Source organism: Rhamphochromis sp. 'chilingali' (genome assembly GCF_963969265.1).
Source record: "Rhamphochromis sp. 'chilingali' genome assembly, chromosome: 14".
NCBI lineage: Eukaryota > Metazoa > Chordata > Actinopteri > Cichliformes > Cichlidae > Rhamphochromis > Rhamphochromis sp. 'chilingali'.
This window is the reverse complement of record NC_137941.1, coordinates 25,234,412-25,251,545: the sequence shown is the minus strand read 5'-3', so window position 1 is coordinate 25,251,545 and position 17,134 is coordinate 25,234,412.

The following is a 17,134-nucleotide window of genomic DNA, read 5'->3' as shown; positions in this document are numbered from 1 at the left end:
ATGTTTCCTGCACATTGAAAAAAGCCACATTGGGTGGTTCGAGCATCTGGTTCGTCAAGGTGAGGTCTTTCAGCTGTGTCCAGAGCAGGTGGACCAGGACACGCTGACTTGGGAATGCCGAGGTGTCCCCGTGGCCTTGATAAGTGGCAGGAAAATGATGGATAGAGTACAGTATTTGAAGTTTTAGCATTTCACGTTTATTACTTACAATATAAAATATAAATAAAACACAATATAAAACTAATAAATATGCCGTGTAACATTTTACCTCTTGCTGTTCATGGTAAAATTAATATAAGTAATAATTTCCTTTTGGAACATGACAATGCTGACCATGTGCTATCTAGGACAGATATCTCTCTCCCAGACACCTCCAGATTCAAAAAATGATCAGAGAGACTCGTGCAGTATTATTCAACCACTAATGTTTCCTGTGAAGATGGAACCAAATGTTTTTGTTGTTCTTGTTTTCCACATTTCCTTGACCGAGGTGTGTCTGTCACATTTTTGGTTTGGTTTCTCTGTTTCTCTGCTCTCACTTTTTTATCTCAGCCCACCCTCTCTGAGCACAGTAATCAGTAATCAACCTACATGCCAGTCATCTAGCAATCAGCCCTCTGCTACAAAAGCCAAGCACAAACTGCATGCTTTGCTCATACACCTTGGTCTTGCCTACTGATAGTCTACAGCTTTGTTTGCCTGCCAGTCTTTCAAAGTTTAACTTTCATTGGAGTAAAATTTCATTGTGACATGTAGAAAACATCATGCCAGGTATCGCTGTCCTGATTGGTCCTGCAACAGGAGCGATGAAGCTGCCCTTTCTATCCTGCTCTCTGTGTTATTATAATGGGTGCTTGATGGCGGCAGGGTAAATACACAGTGCACAGGATGCAGTAGGTGGAGGTCGGTAATCGGATCATTTTTCCTTGCTCAGTAGACCATGGATTTAATTGATAACGTTTAATATTCTATAAAATGCAGGGAGATGCAAAGGAAGATGCAACATTAGGCTCAAAACACAAGCACGATGTATAATAATATGACTGAGCTAAATTACTGTGAATGAAAATAATGCCAAAGAAATGTTACTGTCCTCGCTGACTGTGACTTCTTCTGTAACATGGCACAAACTGTCTTTGTACCTCACAGAGGAGGCAGTAAGGTAAAGATATGAGAAGAGAGGAGTTAAGACATTATTTAAATCACACAAACAGTAAATGGCAAAACATGGAGCGAAGGAGGTGGTCACTTCTAAAGGAATGCTTATGTGTAGACACCGTCTCTCACCATGGTTTGTATATTCTGTCTGTGGCCAACAAGGGTGCAAGCACAAACCCTCCATCTGCTTCATGAATCATGAACTCTCCTAAGCCTCCTCTCTTCCTATTCCTCTGCATTTTGACACATCCTTCATAATAGCATACTGATTTTGGTTTCCATGTCACAAGCTGGATGTTCTATAGATGTCTCATAGAGCATGTCTTTGAGGAAAAAGATGGGTTTGTAATTCTGTGAAATGCTGTGTGAACACATAATAAAAATAAAAAGAATAACATTTGGTACTGTAAAATTGGTGATATTATCATAAGTGCTTCATATTATCATGAAAACACTGAGGCTGAAAACCAGGCTGTGATCTTAAGGTCCTCAAGAATAAAAACAGGCCTGTGTCTGAAGTGGAAATTAGTGGACTTCAGAACAAATGGAAATCACTGTCAGTTTACAGAGTTTGTCTCTGCATCCACCCATGCAAGTTAAAACTGCCTCCTGTGGCCCTCGTGGATGTAGAGCCAATAATTAATTAGCTAGTTTGAGATGGACTGTGACAAAGCATACAATTCTGCTGGTCTGTGAAGACACCATTAACACTGAAACACACTCTCGCTGGCTACTTCATTAGGTACATTTTGCTAGTACCAGGTTGGACCCTATTTTGCCTTCAGAACTGTCGTAATGTTTTGTGGCATACATTCAACAATGTCCTGGAAACATTCCTGAGAGATTTTGGTCCATCTTAGTGCATTTTCTGTATATATTTTGGCTCCACATCCATGATGTAAATCTCCTGCTCCAACTTTAACCCAAAGCTGCTCGAGTGACTGTGGAGGCCATTTGAGTACTGTAAGCTGACTGTCCCATTAAGACTACAGGTGCACTGTAGTCTTAATGGGACAGACACGGTTAGCAATACTCAGGTAGGCTGCAGTGTTTAAACTATGATCAGTTGGTTTATACCTTATTCTAACCCTACAGCCCTACAATGTTGCAGCTGAAATCAAGACTCAGAAGTCCAGACAACATTATGTGGATCTTGATCTTGAACCTGTGTAAACTGTAGTCTCAGTTGCTTGTTCTTAGCTGACATGAGTGTGGTCTTCTGCAGCTGTAGCCCAACTGCTCCAATGTTCAATGTGTTGTTTTGACCGGTGCACTTCCTCATAGCTTGGTTGTAACAAGTGGTTACTGAGTTACTGTTGTCTTCCTATCAACTCAAAGCAGTCTCCTCTGACCTCTCTACATCAAAGTGTTTTCCCCATAGAATGGATAGAGAGATACTCTGAGCATCTCTCAATGTCTCTCTGTCTCTCCGGTGAGTGTATGTACGTTTGTGGCAGCCCTGGGGCATGGCAGTTAATCAGGATGGTGAAGAACTACTTTATAAAGTTAATTATTCTGAATCTGGTTTTGATGCTGTTTGATCACAGCTTTGCCTCTTTTCTGTTAATAAGAAGCTTACAAAGACTGTGCTGTGAAGCGTTTGAGCCAATTCAGTTACCAACACATCAGAAGACAAATACCAGGCAAACCAGATAACACTCACTGATAATGCTAACACATGTAAATGTAGCACATGTATCAAACTGCCCATGTGTTATAGGGGGAAAAAACATAACACACTATTCTTCACCAAATTAATCTCAGCACAAAATTTAATAATGATAAAAGACTCTTGCACAGGCTACAGTGATGACCACATTTGATGTCTACTTGTGAATGTTAGGTGACTCTAAAGGGTGGACTCGTGGCAGAAACACACAGAGACTCGGGAGTGCAGTGAGTGAGGTTTATTTACAGTGACAGGGTAAATGTACGATGATGAGGAGAAAACGAAAGCACAGAGCTGGGGGCTGGTGGCGTACTTGAGCGATCTAAGGGAGAAGGACAAAACAGAGTTAAGGGGTGACTGTTATAGCGGACGCCCTGGACCACTATCTCTGAAACATGATTCGGTACTGTTCCCTGGTAATAACGTCCGGTCAGAGACGGGGAATGATGTCAGAGTGGAAGACCTTTATTTACCACGAGCCCATGTCCAACACCAACACACACTCTCGCTGGCAAGTAAGGATGTGGTTCTGCAATTAATACAAATAAGAAATAACATAAACATCTCTCTCTCTTGTTTAGCATTTCTCACACTTCAGTATTACAGAGAACACCATACCAGATTACAAATGGACAGAACCAGATAACAGGAAGGAGCTTAGCATAATAACATAACAGGTTTCATAGACACAGAATCATAATCAATTTAGGCCAATTCCCTCATTTGTGAGTCAACACCACCCTCTAGTGGACACAATTGCTCACTCAAACGCCGCCATGTGTACGCAGGCTTTATAAACAAGAACAGATTCGTATGCTAGCTTAGTAACTCCATCATAGTCATTTAGGCAGCTCACATTAATTTTCTTAGAGACAGGGATGGTGGTTGTCCTCTTAAATCATTTTGGGACAGCAGACTGGAGCAGGGAAAGGTTAAAAATGTCTGTGAAGACACCTGCCAGCTCATGGGCACATGCTTTGAAAACCCGACCTGGAAAGTTGTCTTGTCCAAGAGCTTTTCGAGTGTTTACTTTCCTGAAGTATTTACACACGACTGCCTGAGATATTTGAAGAGGGCAGCTCTCCTCTTCCAGCAAAAGCTCCTGAGATATATGTTTATCAAAGAGTGCATAGAAGGTGTTAATCTCATCAGGTAGAGAAGCAGTTACCTCCCTGACTCTGCCGCTGTTTCCTTTGTAGTCTGTGATGGTGTTCAGATCACTCTATATGTTATTGGTGTTGGAGTTGCTGTAGCAGAGTTCCACCTTTTCTTTGTACTGTCCCTTGGCCGTCTTTATTGCTTTCCTGAGTGCATACTGGGATGTTTTGTATTTATCTGGGTCTCTAGATTTAAAGCCCGCAGTCCGTGCTCTGAGCGCTGCGCAGACCTCTCTGTCAACCCACGGCTTCTGGTTGGGGTAGGGTTCATACAATAGCCCGTGGTACAACGTCATTGACGCATTTGTGAATAAAGTCTGTTACGTACTCAGATTAATTGTTGACATTGTTGTCAGCGGCAGCCCAGAAGACTTCCGAGTCTGTGATGCTGAAGCAGTGATGCAGGCCACTGTCTGATTGGTCGGTCCAGCGTTGAACTGAATGTCATGGGCTGGTTGCTTTTCAGCTTCTGCCTATAGGCTGGCAGCAGGAGAACCGGGGAGTGATCTGATTTTCCAAAGGCAGGTCGGGGCGGGCTTTGTAGGCATGTGCGTATGGAGAATAAACATGGTCTAAGATGTTCTCACCATGCGTTGGAAAGTTTAAGTGCTGGTAAAACTTCGGCAGAACTTTCTTCAAGTCGCCAGCAATGATAAAAGCAGTCTCCAAGTGTAACGTTTCCTGCTGGTTGATAATATCAAACAGTTCGTCCAGTGCCTGTGTGGTTTCAGCGTGGGGGTTGGGATATAAACAGCAGTACAGAATACCCCCGTAAACTCCCTGGGCAGATAAAAGGGACCTCATCTGATCATAAGGTGTTCAAGATCAGGAGAGCACCCCGACGAAACTGTCTGTACATCAGTGCACCACCGTTTGTTGGTCATTGTGCACACGCCACCTCCCCTACATTTACCAGAGTCCTTTGTTCTGTCCTGGTGGTCAATGGAGAGTTCCTCGGGGACAATGGCCACGTCAGGGATGGAAGGGTCCAGCCATGTCTCTGTGAAAACAAAGACTTTGTAGTTCTTAATGTCCCTTTGGAAAGTCAAAGGAGATTGCAAAGAAAAGCGTCTGGACTTCTTTAAGTTGCTTGAAGACGTTTCGCCTCTCATCCGAGAGGCTTCTTCAGTTCAGAACTGGAAGACACAGCTTATCTCACAGGAGTAACATAATTTTACTCACCCTTCCATTCACTACAATCGTCCTCTCGTCCGTCAGTGCATCAGATGACTACTCAAGCTCTGGGTTCATTGCTTTTCCTCCAGCAATCAAAGAAACACACTGAAAGTCACGCCGGCGCTTCAGAGAGGCCGAATGCTGACAACCTTCTAGCAGTTTTCTCACCATCCGACATGCAGCCCGCTACGTTGATCCATCCAGTCAGCTCATCTCTGATAAATCCAGTTATGAAGTGATTTCGGAGGCCCGCCACTTCAGCAAAAACCAGTGGGGTCGCCAACCAGCGGGGTCGCCAACCAGCGGGGTCGCCCACCAGCGAATGAGCAGCTCCTCTCATGTCACTCTGAAACGGACCCACACGCTGAGCAAGTTAGCCGAAAAGCCGACAGACATCAGCACCGAACCCAGAAGCCACACCGTACCCATGCTCCCAAGCAAATCGCAGCTCCAACAGCAAAAGCTACAGCATACTTCATAGCTCCACCCATCTGGCAGCGCCAGTTAGCAGGGACAAGCTCAGCTTTGTGCTCCTTCCTCCTAACACCATTTACTGGAAGCTGGAAATCTGTTGCTCTACTGTTTCTCCATTGCCGTGGTGTTTTCTATCCCTCATTTTGCTAAAGGGTTAACTGATGGCACGACCATAGCTGGACTGGCCATCAGGCATTTGCCCGGTGGGCCGATGGTGATTTTTTGTTTTTATGGGCCGATGACTTCATTTTATGTATTTATTTATTTTTGTAACCGTATAAACAATGAAAGGTGGTGAATTGGCCAGATGCTGGCTGATGTGTCAAAATAAGTCAGTTGTTTAGTGGTGGCTATAGCAGAGCTTCCGAGGCGGCCGCTGGTCCGAGCTGAATTTCAGGTAAGAAGTTATGACCTGCAGTCTAGCTGGGTCAGATATAAACCAAGTTTAGGTGTAGTTCATTTTCATTTTTACAGTCAATAACTTGTACTGCGTACTAGCTAGCATGACAGAGTTTCTATACAGCTGGGTGGGTGCTATGATGTTACTGATAGTGAACTTTATTTTATTCATAAGGTTAGTTAGTAGAGTTGCCAACCGTTCGGTAAAAAGTGGAATCGTCTCGTATTCAGAGAAAATATTACACGTTTCGTATTGAGCTGAAAAGGAACAGTTTGTACCGTACTTCAGCTAGAATGGAAAAAGACACAAAGCTGGAGTTATTCTGCCTTTACGCTGTCAGCTGCTTCTTCTTCGCTCATTCTCTCCCCCTCCCTCTCCCGTTTCTACTTCAATCATGAAACTGATCAGTGATCAGCTGATCGGCTTTTCTCTCTTGTTTGTTTATCGCCCACTTTGCGCCAGAAAGAGGAACCCAGCGGATGTCGCGCTAAACAACAGCAGCACGTTTAAGCTTGATCAGCTGTTGTTAGAATTTATTTAATATTAATTTCTAGCATCAGCTGATGTTTGCTGGAGCCACAGCTGTAAAAGCTGCTGGTCATGATGTCGGTTTGGATATGTGGTGAGAGGGAAACATGAAGATGAAACCAGGAGATGTCCTTACTGGATCATCAGAGCTGAACAGATGATGGAGAAACAGGTTTACCTTTTAGGTGACATGAATGAGTTGAAGGGAAGTTATGAACTGTTTCTGAGAGACAAATAACACCAGGATCCTTTTTTAGGTAGCTGACAGCTGGTAACTGTGCAGGGGCGGGTCTAGCAAAGTTTTGCCAGGGGGGCAGGTAGGGCATTAACAGGGAAAGGGGGGCATAAAGAAATACTTTTCTTTCTTATTCTCATTTAAAATGTCTAGCTTTTAATAAATAATTGTCTGAATCTTACAACTAACATTTTAATTTGATGTAAAATGTATAGAAATCATACATATACCAACAAGACAGTGTATATCATTGTCACAACAGCGTTCGTTTTCATTCCAAGGCTTTATGGCTTTAATACCTGGTGGGCCGGTCTCTAGTCAAAATGCCTGGGCCGATTTTTGGTCCCAGTCCAGCCCTGGGCACAACACGCAGTGAATTAATCTGAGAAGGTGCATTAAAAAATAAATGGCCGGGCCAGCGGTGCAGGGCTCACAATAACATTATCAGCTGATGCATTCAACAGAGATCTATTAAAGTTTGTTTGCTGCTTGTGTGATTACAGATGCAGGGAGAGTTATGCTTCCCAGGTTTCCACTGATGACTGAGCCTTCAACCTGCAGCAGATAGAGGACGTTCAAGAAGCTGCTGCTGTCCCCGTCCAAGAAGATGCCACGTTCTGCACCCCGCACTTTCTGGGCCACCAGCTGGACGTCATCGCCGTCGTCGTCGGCCCCCACAACTGTTTCCCCGTCGCCGCCCGCACGGTCGGCCCCCAGAACTGTTTCCACGTTGCTGCTGTTGCCGTCCGCACGGTCGGCCCCCTGAAATGCTTTCCCCTTGGCTCCTGTACTGTCGGGACCGGGGTCGGCCCCCTGAACTATGTTTCTGGACTCTATTCCCTGCAGCCCATGGTTGTTATTGGCCCACCTGTTTTGTGCTTTTCATGGACATTTTGTGTTGGACTATTTTCTGAGTTCCTGTGATGGACATTTTGGTTTTGTTCCTTATATAAAAGAAGAACTTTTCCCCTCGGTTCCTCCTCCATCAAATCTCTTTCAAGTACAGGGCAATTCAAAATCGATTTAGGCTACGTCCACACGTACACGGGTATTTTTGAAAACGGAGATTTTCCGTTTTCGTTTTAAAAAATAATCCCGTCCACACGTAAACGCAGAAATGAAGGAAAACGCTGCTAGGAACATGCCAAAGCAACAGGTGGCGATATATTCCCAACCGTGCAGAAATGTTGGCCAATCAGAAGTCTAGAAGCCTCGGACAGTAACTGTGTGTGTATATGTAAGCATTTAAACACTGCAGAGAGTACAATTAACAGTAACAGTATTGTAGAAATTCATTTCACCGAAACAATAACGTGGCGCACAGTGCGATGTCAAAAAAGGCGCACACCTTTGACACTGCGTTTTCTCTGTTTTCTCCATTTTTCTCGTCCACACCTAAATGCAAAAACGAAAGGTGCAAATGCATAGAAAAATCTGCGTTTTCAAAAATACCCGGGTACGTGTGGACGTAGCCTTAGTCTGTGTGTGGATGGATTTATGTGGATGGACTAAAGAATTTTAAATGAAACATGAAAGCACATAGTGCTCAAAACTTTAGCTGTCTGTGACAATGAACTAAAATAATAATATTTGTCAGGTTACATGGTTGAAAGTTATCACTTCATAAGATCACTCAGCAGTAACATGATTGTAAGTACAAGCTCCTGTTTGACTCTCTAAAAAAACCTTTCATATTTGAATGTCCTGAAGTGCACAGTGTGATGTAAAAAAGTAGAAGCTAAAAGTACAAAGAGTATATTATATTCTGGATCTAACAGAGATCCAGTGGAGAGAAGCCCAACAACTACTCTTTCAAGAATTTTTAGATGAAAGGAAAGTTGGAGACTGGCCTATAATTAGCTAAGGCAGCACGCTCAAGAGATGGCTTTTTAAGTAAGGGTTTAACTACTACCAGTTTGAAGGCTTGTGGTACATCATTCATATGATTGAGCCATATGATTATTACTCCATTATAAAATATTATATTTTTACCATATGTCATAAAAATTATGACTGTCATAACTTTTTATTACTTCCTATATTGTGTCCTGTGTCATAAATCATTTGCTTCACAGAAAGTGTGTGTGTGTGTGTGGGGGGGGGGGGGGGGGTTCTCTCTAGCCTGGCTACAGTCATGAAGAGAAACCTAGGGTTTTCTTCAAACAGTGATGAATACTGAGATGTTCTTGCTTTTCAGAGGGCTTTTTCATAAAGCAGCAAACCATTTTTTTCAGGCCAAATGATGATCTTCTAAATTTGGGATACATCATTTCCTCTCCAGCTTAAAAGTTATCTGCTGTAAGTTGTGCATTTGAGGGTTATACCAGGGAGTCAAGTACCTCTGACTTGAGGCTCTCTTTTTTTACAGGAGCTACAGTATCCAGAGTCATACATATAGTGATGGGGTAAAATTATTAACAAGATAATAAGCTGGTTCTTTTCCATTTTGAGAGAAGATAGTTGAGTCTAATAACAGATTAAATGCCGTGCTGATGGGGTTATTTTTAGCAACTACATGGATGTTAAAATCTGCAACATCATAAAATTCTACTGGAAAAACAGAAAAGCTAAAAGGTATCTCAACTCTCCAGAAAAACAAATGTAACAGGGCTCTGGTGGGGCATCATTGTTTTTTTACATTACTATTTAGCTAACCAGATACCATATAATATGAAACTGATTAACTCAAATCCAGTCCACAACTCCTGGATAGAATTAGAACAAATAGATTGTAACAACCTCAAATTTCCTCTCTTACTCTTTTAAATGCAATAACAGTTTCAAAAAACAGTTGATCTCCACCTCAACAGCTTGATGGAAAACCCTTGGGATTGCAATTCTTTGGCATAATCTCCAATTTGGCACAATCCAGATTTTCAGATTAACAGAGCAACTCTTCACTTTAGAACATGGGAGAAGAAAAGAATCTCACATTTTCATCACACCTTTATAGATACTAGGCTCATGTCAGTCTCTAAGCTGTTTCAAATATTAGACAAAAGAAATATTCTCTACTACCTACAACTTAAAAATGCAATTAAGAAAAGATTTCCTATGCTTCACATAACTGTACAAACACCTACATTTGCAAAGGACATCTCACCTCTTTTCCCAAAAAACAAAAAAACTCTCTTTCAACTACATAAATAAATTTTTGTCACAAAATCAATATACATACCCATCTCCATGCTTGACTTTGTATTCAATGTATTCAAAACACTGCAGGCACATATTTTCATGCGCTACGGCTGTGTTCACCTGTTCAGCACTCAAAATCTTTCCTCTGTCTTGGGCTGCAGAATCCCATTGTCTCCTCATTTGTGCTTACTCATTCACATAACTTCAATTAGTCTTCCAACCAAACAAGGTAAACCCACACTCAAAGCCAATAATACTTATCAACTGGAAAAAGAAACAATCACTGAGCATTAATCATTGGTTGAATATCCTAATTGAGCACATATCAATGGAAAGAGTATCTGCCTCTTTAAAGAAAAGTATGACACAGTTTATTGAAACATGGTCTCCATTCATTAACTTATTAGATATGACTCTAGAAAGCTGATTTTGCCTGTGATCGAATTCCACAATGGATATTCTTAATTGTCCTTTCTAAGCATATCATTAATTCTAATTGGGTCTCTATATTGCTCTATCGTTAACTCTTCAATTCTGTTTTGCAGTTTCAAGATCTCAGTCAGGATTGGTGGCTCTGACTCCACTTCCGTGTCTGACGTGGGGTTGGTTTTGGACATCACCTGTCTTGATTCTTTTAATGCACAGTACTAGTTTAGCACACATTGACACATTTAACTCATAACTATATCTATGTAATGCACAGTAGGACTCTCTGTAGGTGTTAAGGGCAGGTTGGGATGCTGTTGGCGAGTCACGTTGCTGGATCAACTGGGAGAATAGGGGTTACGAGACTTGTGGGTTGGTCATATGGAGGTTTATTTTATTTTCCTGTATTGTCTCTTGTCACCAGGTGGGTCGAGAGTGGCACTGAATACGTGGGGCAGTGGGGCCGGAGGCTGCCTGATTCTTTCCGACTTGGCTCTCCCTCCCCTTTTCTTTCCATTGATCTGCCTCACATGTGTTGCCTGTGTGTTCCAGCCCCAGGGTCCTCCCTGCGCGCCTGCTCCCTTGTCCCTTTTTTCCATCTCTCTGTGTTGGCGCTGGTTGGTAATTCTTTTCTGAGCCCCCCCACCCCCCCACCCCCTTTCTGAGAGAGAAAATAAAAGAAGAACTAATCCATATAATCCATATCCATAATCCAATAATTGGCTGCATGATTCACCAGCTGACACTCCAGGAAGGACACACACTATTGGCGCACTACCCCCTAAGATTTTTTTGCCATGGGGTTACAATGAGCCTTCACATTTCTTTTTGGCGTTGTTCCTTCTTGTTTTCCTCTTCCATGCAAGTGTCATGACTCACTTTCGGCAGTTTTGCACTACATCTGGGTGGTCCATTGAACTTTTCATTTCTTGGCCAAAGGCTGAGCGTAGAATGTCATCACGAGAATGCTTTACTGGGAAATCTCCTGTGGAGTGAATTACTGCAGAAGGGTCTGCTGAGACATCACAGCCATCTTCTCCTCCCAGAGTCGGACGAGGTTGACTGAGCGTAACAAAAACACTACAGATCTCTATCAGTCATGAACGCACACTGCCCCAAGACATTATTAAACCCCGACCAATCTGTTCCCAGAATTAAGGGATGCATCAGGTGGGATTCTGACCATGGCCTAAATTCTTTGTGTTTTGCCCTTGTAGTTCATTTCTGGCAGTACTATGAGATATTTATGAATGTCCCCATGCACACACCTAACCTCCACCCACTCTGCCTCTTTGATGGGTTTGATGGACCAGAAATGAATGCAGTCCCTCCACGAATTGCTCCATCACCACGAGCTTAGCCAGCTCAGCCTCCCTTTACCTGGGACCAGGTTGTAGCCATCGAGTCACCACATCATAAAGATCCCTGATGTGTGGAAAGGGCCAGGCCCATCCAGTTGTCCTGAAAGTGGCGATGGTGGTTCTCTGGGTGAGGCCTAGGTGATTCACAAATAACCAGCAGCCATCTGCAAAACAGGCAATTTTTGTGCTTTTTATCAAAGTTTAATTTACCCATTACCCCCAAAGAATATTCAGTGGTGTTTGACACAATAATAAGAGGTGTGCTGCAAAGCCCAGGAAACTGAACTAAATTTGGCTACATATAGGAAAATTTTGCTTAAGCAATAAAGTTAAGAAAGTTTATTTTAAAATCCTAGATAATATATACCCAGTTAAAGACATTGCAGAAGTTTAGGCCCTGCATTAGCATTTCAGTTTCAGAGTCTTAGGTGACAATGTATGCTAGGTGATCGCCTCACATAGTCTCTCTCAGTTATAATATGTTCTTAATATGAGTTATACACTAAAAAAATCATCTGTAAAATATATCATTTGTTTTATTAGTGTATATATGTGTTATAATGATTTACAACCAGTGTTAGGCAAGTTACTTTGAAAAGGTAATTAGTTACAGTTACTAGTCACTTCTTCAAAAAAGTAACTGAATTAGTAACTGAGTTACAATATCATAAAAGTAATTAATTACTAAGAAAAGTAAATATTGTGTTTCTTTAAAAAATGTTTAAATATGTAAAACAACTTGAATCCAGCCTTAATCAAAGTTACTAAAACAATAAAAAATAAATTACTAAACATACTTGAACATACTAAAACATATATGCAACTCTCTGTTATAAAACTAAATATATAATTGAAGTAAATAAGCACCTAACAGAAATAACTAACAGTAAACATTAATATATATGTATACAAACTATTCAAATGTTACTGTGATAATATAACAAAACAGCAATCAGATAATATTTTATAGTTGTAGAGAGAATTATTTTTAAAAAATTTGTAATAAATAATACAATAAAACATAAACAGGCTGCAGCTGACTATCAAATAAGTATTAAATTAAATTATGCTTTTAGCAATGTAGTGCAAATTAAATGAGCCAAACTGTAACAACTTTAGAGAACTCTGGCTAAACAAGTATTTTCTTCAACACAAAAGTAAATAGTTGAGGTGATTTCAATTTAATACTGAAAAAGTACACTGTATAATAAAACTAAAACGTTTTTATAAGGTATAAAAATGTAATCAGGTAATACAAAGTGTCAACTCCATGGCCATTTACAATCTATTTGAAGTTCTTGCAGTAGATGTATATGTATGTCCTCTGCTTTTTTAAAACATGAAGAATTCTTATTTGTCACATCCACAAACCCCTCACATCCATTCATCCTAGCCGTTAAAAAACCAGTGGTAGTATCTCAAAACAAGGAGCTTCTCATATTTCTCATCAGAGAGTCTGTTCCTCTTTGGAGAGAAGACGAGCTAAACAGTCCAAGGCTAAAGAGTGTGTCTACTGGGGCACTGGATGGCGTGGCTGCATTGTATCTGAGTGAAATATTCCTTATCAGTACATATCTATTCAGAGAGTCCATTCCATGTGATCCTGATTTGAAATAATCTATGACTTGACTTTCTGCAGTAGTAGAGGTGTCGTCCTCATCTTCAAAGGAAAAAAAGTCATCCTCTGTGGTTGAGTCTGTGCTAAGTTGGCATGTTGGTGTGCTGGTACCTGCTCGCTGGTCTTTGTCAAGGACAATTTTCCGGCACCCTGCCAGCAGACTTGCCTTGGCCTTGTCTTTCCTTTCCTGTGTCCGCAGGCAATGTAGTTTGAACTTGGGCAGAGTCACAGCAGCCAAGAGAGCATCTTCACTTTCCAACACCTCTGAAAATCTTGTTTTCTGAAAGTAAAGTATGTAAAGCATATATTATACAACCTATCTATACACATAAACACACACACCACATTATATATCATGTGCATCTTTAAAAATATATTGCATTTGACATTAAATTTTTCATAATTGTTCTTTTTAAAGTTCTTACTGTGACGACTGCCTCTGGAAGATTTTCAAGAATTTGCAGGTCACTGCTCAACTCCAGGGTCTTAAACATCAATGTCTCCAGTGTGGGTAGCAGTATCCCATAAAAAGTGTTGTCTTCTCCCTGAAGAATGTCCAGGTCCACTGTAAGTGGCCTCATGGCAGTGCAGTACTCCCTGATGAACTGATGTTCCCGCTCTGTCATGGCGGTCAACCCAAACTTGGAGAAGATGGTGTTCAGCTCAACCAGAGAAATCTCACAGATTTGAGGCAAGGAATCATAAAACAAATTCCATCTTGTAGTGCAAGGAACTAGCAGTTTCTTTCCAATAATGCCATCCACTGTCTCTGCAGCCACTGTTGAACGACTGGCCTTGTTCCATAACCCTGTTCACTTTGTGGTAGCACTTCTATATACTGCCTTTGTTTCTGTTTGTGAAAGTAGCCACTTGTCAACATCATTACAAGAAACAAGACTTAATGTGTGCGATGCACATCTCTGGTGTGGCGGCAGAGTGATCATCACACCTACATTATCATCATTGTCATTATCATCACCAACACTGTTTGTAAAAGTTACCTCATCCTCATCATTCTCAGAGTCATCCTGCTAAACTGGCTGGTACTTTTTGAAGGCCTTGACAAAATTAGAGCCATTGTCCATCACAGTTGATGTTATTTTGTGGGACATGCCATAGTGTGAGTGAATGTTGCTGGTATCTTGGCAATAAGAGACTTGAAGGAATCTGACTCGACTGTTGATAAAGGCAGCATGTTCTCAACGACATACCTGGCTATCAATTTGTTTAATTCAGTCTGTGTCACAGTCAGAGATGTTTGTGGAGAAGAGAAATCAAGCTTAGACTGCTTGGATTGCGTCACTCCATCTCCATTGCTCGCTGAGCTCATGTTAGCCTCACCTGGGTTTGAGCTGTGCCTGCTAGCATCAACACCATCATTCTTGGCGACCAGTTTTGTTGAAGCATGTGACGTTGAGCTTCGTAAGATTTGAATTGCTTGTAACTGATGTGGAAAGGCACTTTGTTCCATGGCATAGGCTACATTTTACATACAGATTCTTGCCTTTTATCTCTTTGAGTGAAAAATGTCTGTACCTCCACTTAAAAAAATGCTAACTTCGAATTATTCATTGACTTTTGTTACTGTGCTATCTGTTTGTATGTGAACATCTGCCCAAGTCTACCACTGATTGGTTTTCCAATGACTACCTTACTCTTACCCAGCCAATCAGCAGCACTCGTGCGATTCTTTTGCCCTCCTACCTCCCAGTAAGCGGAAGACAGATGGAAAAAATAGTAACGCATCCGTACCGCTTTTTTCTTGTTAGTAACGGTAACGGTGTTGTAACGATAGAAATAGCAATTAGTTAGATTACTCGTTACTGAAAAAAGTAACGCCGTTAGTAACGGTGTTACTTGTAACGCTGTTATTCCCATCACTGTTTACAACATTATATTAGGCAGAAAACTTAACAAATAACTCAATGAGGGCACTGTATCATGTTTTGATGAAAAAAACTTCACCTGCTTCATTCAACTTCTGCTGCTCCTGGGAAAATATCATATTCACCAAACCACATATTAATCACGTCTGTCAAGAACTTCTCCAATGCAGCACCACAGTCAAAGTACTTGCAAACAAAGAGGCAATTAAAATGAATGATATGTTGTAGAAATGTTATGTAAAGTTGTGATTCTCTATTATATTTATTTTGTATTATTGTTCTGTTATTATTCTTTTAGTATGTCTCCACTGTTATTCCCTTTTATTCCTGGCATTAAGATGTTCTGTATATACTTGGCAATTGCTAATAAAGTTTTGGGTAAAAAATATTTCCTGTCAATGCAGATGGGAGGAGAAAATGGCAGCCAAGGTGAAAGTCCTTTCAGCCTCCATTTAGTGTTGAGAGCAGAAAGAGGAAAAGTGGAGCTGAGGCAGGGTGAGTGCTAACGCAACATTCTTGTTTTTGTGCTGTCAGAGTCTCCTCCAGAGGCTTTGACTTTTACCAACCTGCTATTGGAAAGCAGCTTTAGTTCTGAATAACTTTGCTATTGCAATAAGGTTTCTTTGTGCTCCATCTAGCCTGCTGTTTCCTATAGAAAAGTCCTTTAGTCTACCTACAAATGTGATATGAGGACAGCAAGAACAGTGCAGGCGTTCTGTTTTATGGTGATCTATTAATGCTATAGTGCACTAACATTATTATAAAATCATTTAATATCAAAATCAAGGAATAACCATCTAAATATTAACAACTGCACAATATAGTGAGGTAAGACAGAAACAAGTTTAACATACTACTACTACTATTACTACTACTACTACTACTATTACTACTACTACTACTACTAATAATAATAATAATAATAATAATAATAGTGGGCGATACACTACTACTTCTGGGTTAACCTTGGATTTTCTGTTCTTTGACGGTGGTTCACTCCTTGCGGCTCCAGAGCAGGTAATACTCCAGCTATAAGATCATTATAAAGATTTTTAACCACCATTAGATAATATCTCTGATGTAGCTGACCAATGAAATGGCCCTTTTAGACTGGTCAGATACTGCCAACACCACCCCTTTCCTATGAAAGTGCAGGGAAAACCCTGAGTTAACATACAGAGTTGATGACCAAATTTATGTGACCATTTATCCTGATCTTCATATTAGAGTAAGTGAATTCAGATCCAGTTTGCTATTTGTCCTCAACACTTCAAACCAACACCCAGGATGTAAACAAACGAAAATACTGAACACTGATTGAAGCCCAGATTGACTCTTAGTAAAAGGAAAAACAACGACAACAACAACAACTCAGGAAACCTAATTCAAGGCGTTCACTTTCGGTTTTCGTTTCGTTTCAGATTCAAACTTAATACTTATTCTTAGTAGCCGTACCACAACACAAAGTTTTCTCATCGTTTAATATTCGTTTTCTTCTTTTATTGAGACCTTCAGCGTGTCCGGTGTTCGAGATTAACTGGAGTCGCAGATCAACTGGTGACTGTTAAACAGAAATGCGGTAGACTTGCTTTTCAGGATACCGACATACAGGGAAATAAACACTGACTATTTCATCTGTGAATAGGAGTGGTGATTTCTAGAAGTTTGTGTATAGCTACAATTAGGTATTTCTTACCAATGAAGGCCAAAAAATAAATACACAATACAATTTCACTTAGTTTAAAGTTTTTTTTTGCATGACGCCACAACGAAAAACGCAAAGTTACAAATGTATTGTGCATGACACGGGAATAAAAACGCGGTGACAGAGATGTGTGTCTGGTTGTAGTCTATGACACTTGGCTACAGGTGGCAGTATTGACTCGACTCTGTTTGAGTGCACACAAA